At 44.9% G+C, this 10,408-nt stretch overlaps 1 pseudogene; it reads left to right on the forward strand.

The window, feature by feature from the left end:
* Positions 1-1,169: 1,169 nt before the first annotated feature.
* LOC129152084 (beclin-2-like) lies at positions 1,170-4,257 on the forward strand (annotated as a pseudogene).
* The last annotated feature ends 6,151 nt before the right edge of the window (positions 4,258-10,408 follow it).

Here is a 10,408-nt window from a genome sequence, read left to right on the forward strand (position 1 = left end):
CTGCCTGGCATTGCTGCTTTACGGGGTCTGGAGTTGAAACACAACTTTTGCAACAGCATGACCTGGAGATTATTTATGCTACGTGAAATAAACTAGTCAGAAAAAGACAAATACCACATGATCTCACTTACATGAACAAAATAAACTGACGAACAAAATAGAACCAGAAGTGTGGATATATGAGACGCACAGAAAGGAGACTTTTTAGATGGTGTGATTAGGTAATGCATCTTTGAAGAGGTGATATTTGAGTAGAGACCTTAATGTCTGGGGAAGAATTCTGCTTTTTCAGATGTACAAAGTTATAAGATAATGCCATTCTCACCTTGCAAACCAACAGAAGCCAAATAAGAGTCATTTTAAAAAAACCCTTAAAGAGCTGAGGACACAAGAAAACCTAAATGAACTAAACTGCAGAAAGTAATGAAATGCTCTTAGCAGAGAAGAAACCCATGGATACTGTGGTATAGAACGGCTCATGGAAGAGGCATCAGCTAGAGATGGGGAAACAAAAAACTTGTCAAACATTCAACGACTTGTAATGGCCATACTTGGGCTGGCTAAAATCCTGAATAGCTGCCCCTCCCCTCTACCTTCCCTTTCCATTAAAGGGCAAGTCTGCAGTCAGCCCTCAGCTCTTATGCATAGGTTACCGAATACCCCCAGGGGTGGTTGAGTAGAATAAGGGCCAGGGAAGTAGAGCTGTCAGAGATCCCACATGGAACTTGCCCCAAGGGTTGAGGAAGGGTGGAGTAGAGTAGGAGAGCTGAGAGAAACCTACCAGAGGCACTGGAGGCTTTCAGTTGTGGAAGGCTCCAGTTGTTTTCTTATTCCTTTTTAAAAGTAAGTTTAGTTTAAGAATAGTTTTATCTTTAGAGAAAATTGGCAAAGATAGTGTTAGGGGCAGAAATAGGATATTGGGAACTACCTATGGTAAGTATTAACCATGCTCTGTTAACCGTGACGGTTTTGTTTGATTAAAGAAAGCACATTCCAATCTGGCTGGGAGCTGTGTGCCCCTGGGTTAGTCAGCCTTGAAATGTGGTCCACAGTCATGGGCAGATGAACAGCCTATTGCCCAAACAAGGGAGTCCTTCCCTCTAGCCCGTAACCTGTAGCCATTCTTATTCATTTTACCTACTTCCCCTGTAATCTTTGTCCTGCCCAACATGAGCAGCTGCTTTATGGGCAGGTACCTGCTGCTCTCCCATACTGACTGCAGTATTGGAATAAAAGCTCATGTATGATTCAACCCTGTCTCTGCTTAATTAGCTCAAGTAGTGATGGGCAGCCAGGACCCTATGGTTGTCTGATTTCAATAGTACAGAGAGGTCCCATATACCCTACACCCAGGAGAAACTGGGTGTGGGATATATATTATTTTTCACTGAAGTTTATACTTTATGCACTATCCTTTGTTGTTACCTAATGTCCTTTTTCTGTTTCAGGATCCCAACCAGGGTTCCACACTACACTTAATGTCGTGTCCATAAGCTCTTCTTGGCTATGAGTTTCTCATACTTCCCTTGTTTTTGATGACTTTGACAATTTTGAGGAGTATTGTTCAGGCATTTTATAGAATGTCCTTATTGGTATTTTTCTCATGATTCGACTGGGGTTTTGGTTTTTCAGAGGAGGACCACAGAATTAAGTGCCATTTTCAGTACATTATATTAATGGTAGATTGTCAACATGACTTATCAGTGTTGATGTTGACCTTGGTAGTGTTTGTTAAGTTCCTTAACTGTAAAGTTTCTCTTTCATTCTTTCCATTCCATATGTACTCTTTGGAAGGAAGTCACTGTGCGTAGTTATGCTCTCCCTCCTCGAAGGTGGAGTATCTACATAAATTATTTGGAATTCTGTGAAGGAGGTTTATCTCTTCTCCTGTGTGTATTTATTTATTTTTTCAATCACTGTTTATAACAGTATTGACTCATGGATATTTACTTTATATTTTGGGTTATAATACACTTACTAATTTATTTTGTTTGTGAAATTATTCAAAGTTGGCCATTCAGAACTCTTTCACTTGGTTCCTATGTTTCTTTGGCATATCCCTATCAGTGTGAGTGTGTGTGTGTGTGTGTGTGTGTGTGTGTGTGTGTGTGAGAGAGAGAGAGAGAGAGATGGGGAGGGTGAGAATGAGAATGTACTTTCTTACTTGCACTAGCCGATGCTCCAAGATCTATGGGATAATAATACATAGTATAACCTCTGTGTATTTGGAGTTTTAGAAAGAGAGGAGAGAATGTGGCTGAAGACATGCTTGAGGAGACCATAGTTATGAAATTCTAAAATTGATGAAAGTCATAAACTCACAAATTGAAGAAGTTCAACAAACCCCAAGCAGATTAAATACAAAAAAATAAAAACAAACCAAGAAATAAAAAATTCCAGATTAGGCAAATCCTAATCAAACTGCTCAAAACTAAAGAGCGAGTCTTAAAAGCAACAGAATCATGGGAATACCAATTGGAACTACGGCAAACTTCTTACCTGAAAAAATAGAGAATTGGAGATAATGGAATGGTATCCATAAAGGTGATAAAAGGAAAAAACAACTTGTCAACCTAGAATTCTGTATCCAGCAGGAATAGCCTTCAAAAATAAAGGCAAGCCAAAGCCGGTTTGGCTCAGTGGATAGAGCATTGGTCTGTGGACTGAAAGGTCCCAGGTTCGATTCTGGTCAAGGGCATGTACTTTGCTTGTGGGCACATCCCCAGTAGGGGGTGTGCTGGAGGCAGCTGATGGATGTTTCTCTCTCTTCGATGTTTCTAACTCTCTATCCCTCTCCCTTCCTCTCTGTAAAAAATCAATAATATATTAAAACAAACAAACAAAAAAAAAACACAAAAATAAAGGCAAAACAAATATTTTAAAAATAGATTAAAAAGTGAAAAACTTGTTTCTAACAGACCAGGACTGCCAAGAAATGCTAAAATAAATATCATGAGCTAAAGACAAAAGAGACCAGGTTTGGAGACTAGGGAGAGAATAAATGAGGATGAGATGGAGACACAGAAGAAGCTGAAGGATGTGGGTTTGGAGAAAGCGAGGCTGGTCCAGGAGCAGGAGAAGGTGGAGAACCAAGATAGAGCAGCTATGACTCTGGAGGCAGCCCAGGTGGAGACTAAGACTGGACTAGCAGGACAGGCAGTACCGTGGGGACTACAGTAAACTGCATGCTGACCTGAGGGGTGTGGGGAACTCGGCTGTGGTACCCCCAGACTCTGCTAGCCTGGCTGCAGAAAACCAGTGCCTTCAAGTCAGTGTTTGAGATCTCCAGATTGGACTGCCTCCCAGCTGTCCCCATGTTCTGGAATGAGATTAATGTAGCCTGGGGGCAGGCAGTCTTGCTGTCCCTGGCCCCGTCTAACACAGTTGGTCTGAAATTTCAGAGCAACTCATCCCCTTTGGAAACCACTCCTATCTGAAGCCTTTAACAGAGGACTCCATTGAGCTGTCCTTGTTCTGTACCAGGGGGCAGAGTTTTCTCTCTCTCTCTCTATTTTTAATCCTCACTTGAAGACATACTTAGAGGGAGGGAGGGAGGGAGGGAGGGAGGGAGGGAGGGAAGAAGAAGAGAGAGAGAGAGAGAGAGAGAGAGAGAGAGAGAGAGAGAGATTTGCGGGAGAAACTGATCAGTAGCTCCTCAACTGGAGATCAAACTCACAACCCAAGGATGTGTCCTGACTGGGAATGGAACTGGCAACTTCTCAGTGCATGGGATGATGCTCAACTAACAGAGCCACCCCAGGTGGGCCAGTGTGATCTCTTGCATAACAATAAGTTTGACCAGACAATGATGGATTTCCTAGCAGTTCAAGGAAGAAGCTAAGAAAGGTAAGCTGGGTCTCTGCATGCCCTACAGGATCCATGTGAAAAGTGCTTGATAGAAGATCTTGGAGCCAGTGGTGAATTCTGTTCCATCAGAACCCACCTGAACATGGAGGCGCTAGACAAAGGCACTCAAGATCATGCTTACAAATTTTAAGTGGAGTCTTGCTTGGTCTCCTTAAGGCCGTGGTCGGCAAACTGCGGCTCGTGAGCCACATGTGGCTCTTTGGCTCCTTGAGTGTGGCTCTTCCACAAAATACCATGGCCGGGGCTAGTCTATTTTGAAGAAGTGGCGTTAGAAGAAGTTTAAGTTTAAGTTTAAAAAATTTGGCTCTCCAAAGAAATTTCAATCGTTGTACTGTTGATATTTGGCTCTGTTGACTGATGAGTTTGCTGACCACTGCCTTAAGGTATTGTGAAAAAAAATTTTTTTTTTTAAATGAGGGAGATGGATATTTTCTTGCATTAAAATATTATATCTGTGGAAGTCTTAGAAGATCAAATGTAAAACCAAAGAATATAAGAGGCTTATAATTTTAATAATGAATAGCCATACAAACATTAAGAGGAATGAAAATACTGCCCAGAGCAAACTGAAAGCCATCAATGTCTTGCCCAGGACAACTTTGTCCTTCCTTGTACCTTCCTATTCCCTTCTTCCCCACCTGGACAAATTCAAAATGACAGCAAAGTGTAAATTACAAGTGATGGGATGAAGGGTTGTAGAGGGAAAGAACCAAGGGTGGGTATGAGAGGGGAGAGGGTGGTAAAGAAAACTTTGTAGGTCTTCAATTTTTTTATGAGAGAATAAAAGTAATTGGCCACTGGTGTATGTAGTAGAACTTTAGGAGGGAGGATATTCATAGATTTTTAAGGTTTTGTTGTGATGTTTAGTGTCAACCTTCCTCTCCTTTTATCCCTGAGAAACTTTAAATAAATTTTTATACATTCTTCAATGAGGGAAAAAAAGGCAACAGAGACCAAATGGAATATTGGATCTGTAGAAAATAATGAAGAATACCAGAAATGGTAAATATCTACATAAATATAGAGAATTTTTTGATAATTTCATCTGTAATACACATACACATAAAATAATGACTATTTAAAGCAAAAACATTAATATATGTGGGGTTTATAGCAAAATAGATGTAGGGTTTAAAACTATGAGAATATCAAAGGAGGACTGTCATAAGTTTTATACACTTAACTAGTGGCCCAGTGCACAAAATTCGTACACATTAAAAGGGGATTAATTAGAGGAAATATTTTAATATTGCTATTTGCCCTTTCTCTATAATAGAAGTGTCAGAGATGAAAGAAAATTAGTAAAATATATATGAAAATCTTTCTCCTGTCAGAGTCTGGGGCACACCACAGGACCAAGAGTCAAGTCCCTGCCCACCCACATGTGCTTCAAAATCGTGTAAGACCCAGACCTGGCCGCCCCTCCCCCCCCCCCCCCCCCCCCCCCGCATTGGGCTAGATCCAGACCCGGCTGGTCCCACCCTTGTCAAGCCCTGCCGGGCGGGGGTTGCAGCCTCAGGTACCCTGGCCTGGCGCCAGGGCGGGGGGCGCAGCCTGAGGTCCCACAGCCTGGGCCAGGGCAGGGGGCGCGCTTTGAGGTCTCCCATCAAGGCCCACTGAGTGGGGGACGTGGCCTGAGATCCACTGTCAAGCTCCACCAGGCGGGGGGTGTGGCCTGAGGTGTCCCGTCAAGCCCTGCCAGGCGGGGGGCGCACTTTGAGGTCCCCCGTCAAGCCCAATAGGAGGGGGACACAGTCTCAGGTCCCCCATCAAGCCCCACTGGGCAGGGGGACACGGCCTGAGGTCCCTGGCCCAGCACTGGCACCGGGGGTCACACCTTGAGGTCCCCCATCAAGCCCCATGGGGTGGGGGGTGCGGCCTCAGGTCCCCTACCTGGCGCCCAGGCGGGGGGCATGGCCTGAGTCTCCTTTCAATCCCTGCCAGGCGAGGGGCATGGCTTGAGGGTCATGGCGTCGGGGTAGGGGGCGCAGCCTGAGGCGCCCTGTCAAGCCTTGCCGCGTGGCCAAAACCGGTTTGGCTCAGTGGATAGAGCGTCGGCCTGCAGACTGAAAGGTCCCAGGTTCGATTCCGGTCAAGGTCATGTACCTTGGTTGCGGGCACATCCCCAGTGGGGGGTGTGCAAGAGGCAGCTGATCGATGTTTCTCTATCATCGATGTTTCTAACTCTATCCCTCTCTCTTCCTCTCTGTAAAAAATCAATAAAATATATGTTTAAAAAAAATCTTTCTTAAAAAAAAAAAAAAAAAAAGCCTTGCCGTGTGGGGGGCATGGCCTGAGGTCTCCCGGCCTGGTGCTGGGGCAGGGGGCGCAGCCTGTGGTCTCCTGGCCTGGCACCAGGGCAGGAGGCATGGCCTGAGGTCCCCTGTCAAGGCCTCCTGGATGGGGGTGCAGCCTGAGATTCCCCAACCTGGTGCCAGAGTTGCGGGGGCGCAACCTCAGGTCCCTGCTGATTGCTTGTTAAGGCTCATTAGGGGAACTCGGCCTCTGCTGTGGGTGCAGCCATCTTGTGTTACGGAAACCTCCTGCCTTCACTGTGGGCACCGCCATATTTTTGGTGGAGTGACAGTCAATTTGCATATTCCCTCTTCATAGGATTAGTATACTCATTTCAAGATAGGTTGTAATAACTTTGAGATGTGTTTTTTAAAAATTTTTATTGATTTTTAGAGAGAAAGGGAGAGGGCAAGATAGAAACATCAATGATAAGAGAGACTTTGATTGGCTGCCTCCTTCATGCCACCCATGGGGGATTGAGTCCGAAGTCTGGGCATGTGCCCTGACTGGGAATGGAATCATGACCTCCAACCACTGAGCCACACCAGCTGGGCAAAGATGCATATTTAAAAAATTTTTATTGTTGAAAGTATTAAGATATCCCCCATTTTACCACCCCTGTTTGACCCCCTCTACCCATCTCCCACCCCATCCCAGGCCTCCACCTTTCTATTGTCTGTGTCCATGGGCTATGACTAATTTATACTTCTAAACCCCTTCACCTTTCTTTCCCACCCAAACCCCCTCCCACCTGGCAACTGTCAAAATATTCTCTTTATCTATGAGTCTATTTCTGCTCTGCTTATTTGTTTATTTTGATTTTTAGATTCAATTGTTTATAGATATGTATTTATTGTCATTTTATCATTCATATTCCAATCTTTCTTCTTCTTCTTCTTAAAGAAGATCATTTAATATTTCATGTAATACTGGTTTTGTGGTGATGAGCTCCTTTAGCTTTTTCTTGTCTGGGAAACTCATTATCTGACCTTCAAATCTAAATGATAGCTTTGGTGGTCAGAGTAATTTTGGTTATAGGTCCTTTCCCTTTTAATGTTTCTTGCCATTCTCTTCTGGCCTGCAAAGTTTCTATTGAGAAGTCAGCTGACAGTCCTATGGGCTTCCTTATAGGTAACTAAGTGATTTTCTCTTGCTGCTTTAAGATTCTCTCTTTGTCTTTAACACTTGGCATTTTAATTATGATGTGTCTTGGTATAGGCCTCTTTGGGTTCGTTTTGTTCAGGTTCAGGGTTTGGGTTCTGGAGGAGGCCGCACACAAATGAAATTGACTAGAAAAGTATTAATTTGGGAATATTGGGGGCCAGGCGGGAGCCCACCTCTAGGAGGAGGACTACCATGCGCTCTGGCCTTGCAATCCCTTTTATTAAGGTTTGGGATCCACCCATAGCCAGTAATAGCCAATCAGCAAGGATTTACATAAGATTGACAGGTATAAGTTGCTTCAGCTACCAATGTCTCAATCAGAGGACAATGGGTGGCTTCTGACATATTTCTTTCACCAGGTAGGGTAAGTTTTCTGTCATTATTTTTTTAAATAGGTTTTCAACTTCTTGCTCCCTCTCTACTCTTTCCAGCAACCCCATGATGCAAATGTTGGTACCCTTGAAGTTGTCCCAGAGACTCCTTACACTATCTTCATATTTTTGGATATTTTTTTTTTCTGTTTGGATTGGGTGTTTTTTGCTTCCTTATATTCCAAATTCAGTTTTTGTAAATCCTCACCTGAGGATATTTTTTTTCATTGATTTTTTTTTTTAGAGAGAGTGAAAGAGAGAGAGGTGGGAGGGAGGGGGAGAGAGAGAGACAGACACAGAGAGAGAGAGACATTGCTTGGTTGTCTCCCTGCTTGCTCCTCAACCAGGGCTGGGAATCAACCTGCAACTATTTGGTTCATGGGCCGATGCTCTAACCACTGATGCAAACTGGCCAGGGCCCAAATGCTTTTTTAAAAAAATCCTTGCCTGAGGGTATTTTTTTTCCATTGATTTTTAGAGAGTGGAAGGGAAGGGGACAGACACAGAGAGAAAAACATCAATGTTAGAGAGACACATGGATTGTTTGCCTCCTGCATGCACCCTGAGTTGGTCCAGGGATCGAGCCAACAACTGAGGTACGTGCCCTCAACCAGATGCGAACCTATGACCCTCAGTCTATAGGCCGATGCTCTATCCACTGAGCCAAACTGGCTAGGGCTTAAATTATTGATTTGATTCCTGGCATCCTGTATGCTACTGTTGAGTCCCTGTAAATCATTCTTTATTTCAGTTAGAGTGTCCTTCATTTCTGAAAAGCCACTGGAAATGGCTTGGATGAGCCTGCAGGTAGGAAGGGGTGGAGACTCAGAGAATCACCAGGTGCTTTTATAACCATTGCTTTGAACTCTGTATTTGGTAGTTTTCTTTCTTTTTTTAAAAATATATATATTTTGTTGATTTTTTTTACAGAGAGGAAGCATGAGGGATAGAGAGTTAGAAACATCGATGAGAGAGAAACATCGATCAGCCTAATGGGGATGTGCGTGCAACCAAGGTACATGCCCTTGACTGGAATCGAACCTGGGACCTTTCAGTTCACAGGCTGACGCTCTATCCACTGAAGCAAACTGGTTAGGGCTCTGGTAGTTTTCTTCCATTTTATTTCTTTCTTTTTCTGGAGATTTGTCCTGTTCTTTCATTTGTGACACTAGTGGCCGGGTGCATGAAATTCCTGCACATTAAAACGGGATTAATTAGAGGAAATATTTTATTTATTTATTTTTAAAATATATTTTATTGATTTTTACAGGGAGGAAGGGAGAGGGATAGAGAGCTAGAAATGTCGATGAGAGAGAAACATTGACCAGCTGCCTCCTGCACACCCCCTACTGGGGATGTGCCCACAACCAAGGTATATGCCCTTGACCGGAATCTAACCTGGGACCTTCCAGTCCGCAGGCCGATGCTCTATCCACTGAGCCAAACCGGTTTCGGCTAGAGGAAATATTTTAATATTGCTATTTGCTCTTTCTCTATAATAGAAATGTCAGAGATGAAAGAAAATTAGTAAAATCTATATGAAAATCTTTCTCCTGGAGGACTACCATGAGGCGCGGGACCTCCAGTCAAGTTCCTATCCACCGTGACGCCACAAAATCGCCCGAGACCCAGACCCAGCTGGCCCCACCCCATTGGGTGGGATCTAGACCTGGCCTTCCCCACCCCTGTCAAGCCCTGCAGGGTTTGGGGGCACAGCCTCAGGTGTCCTGGCGCATGCCAGGCTGGGGGCGCAGCCTTAGGTCCCCCAGCGCACCCTCAGGTTCCCTGGCCTGTTGCCAGGGCAGGGGGTGCAGCCTCAGGTCCCCCAGCCGGGTGCCGGGGCAGGGGGCGCACCTTGAGGTCCCTTATCAAGTCCCACTGGGCGGGGGTGCAGGCTCAGTTCCCTGCTGGTTGCTCTTTAAGGCTCATTACAGGAACTGGGCCTTCGCTGTGGGTACAGCCATCTTGTGTTACGGAAATCTTGCCTCTGCTGTGGGTGCTGCCATCTTTTGTTACAGAAACCCTGCCTCTGCTGTGGGCGCTGCCATCTTTGTGACGGTGTGATGGTCAATTTGCATATTCCCTCTTTATTAGATAGGAAGTTTCTTTGTCTCTGCATTTTGGCTGTTTTCCTGTGTTTGTTTCTGTGTATTTGGTAGAGCTACCACATCTCCAGACTTGGTAGAGTGGACTTGTCCTGTAGGGTCCAGTGGCTCAACCTCTCCAGTCACCTGAGCTGGGCACTCCAGGTGTGCCCTGTGTGAGCTGTGTACTCTTGTCCTGCTGTAGTTGAGCCTTAGTGCATGTTAGCATCACTGGGAGGGATTGACCCCCAGGCCAATCAGTTGTGAGGATCGTCTGAGACTACAGCAGAAGAGTATCCACTCAGGAGCTGATCCTGTGGAACAAGACTTGCTTCAATGTGGGATGTTTTGCTCACCACGTCTGCCCTTTGAGTGTGTCACTTGTGGATGTGGTAGGGTTTTTATTCTAGCATGTTAGAAACTAGCTCTGGAGCCTCCCAGGAGGTGCAAAGTCAGCTACTGCCTGTGCCCTGCAGGGGCCACCCAGCATGAGCTACAAACAAATCTGCAGATGGATGCTACTTGTGTTGGGGTTGAAGGTGCCAAGAGAGGCCAAGCTATGAACCAAGGTGGGCTGCTGCTAGTGCTGGAATTGGGGCCACTTATTGAGAGGTACCAGGCGTGCTG

The sequence above is a fragment of the Eptesicus fuscus genome, chromosome 17 (assembly GCF_027574615.1).
Source record: "Eptesicus fuscus isolate TK198812 chromosome 17, DD_ASM_mEF_20220401, whole genome shotgun sequence".
NCBI lineage: Eukaryota > Metazoa > Chordata > Mammalia > Chiroptera > Vespertilionidae > Eptesicus > Eptesicus fuscus.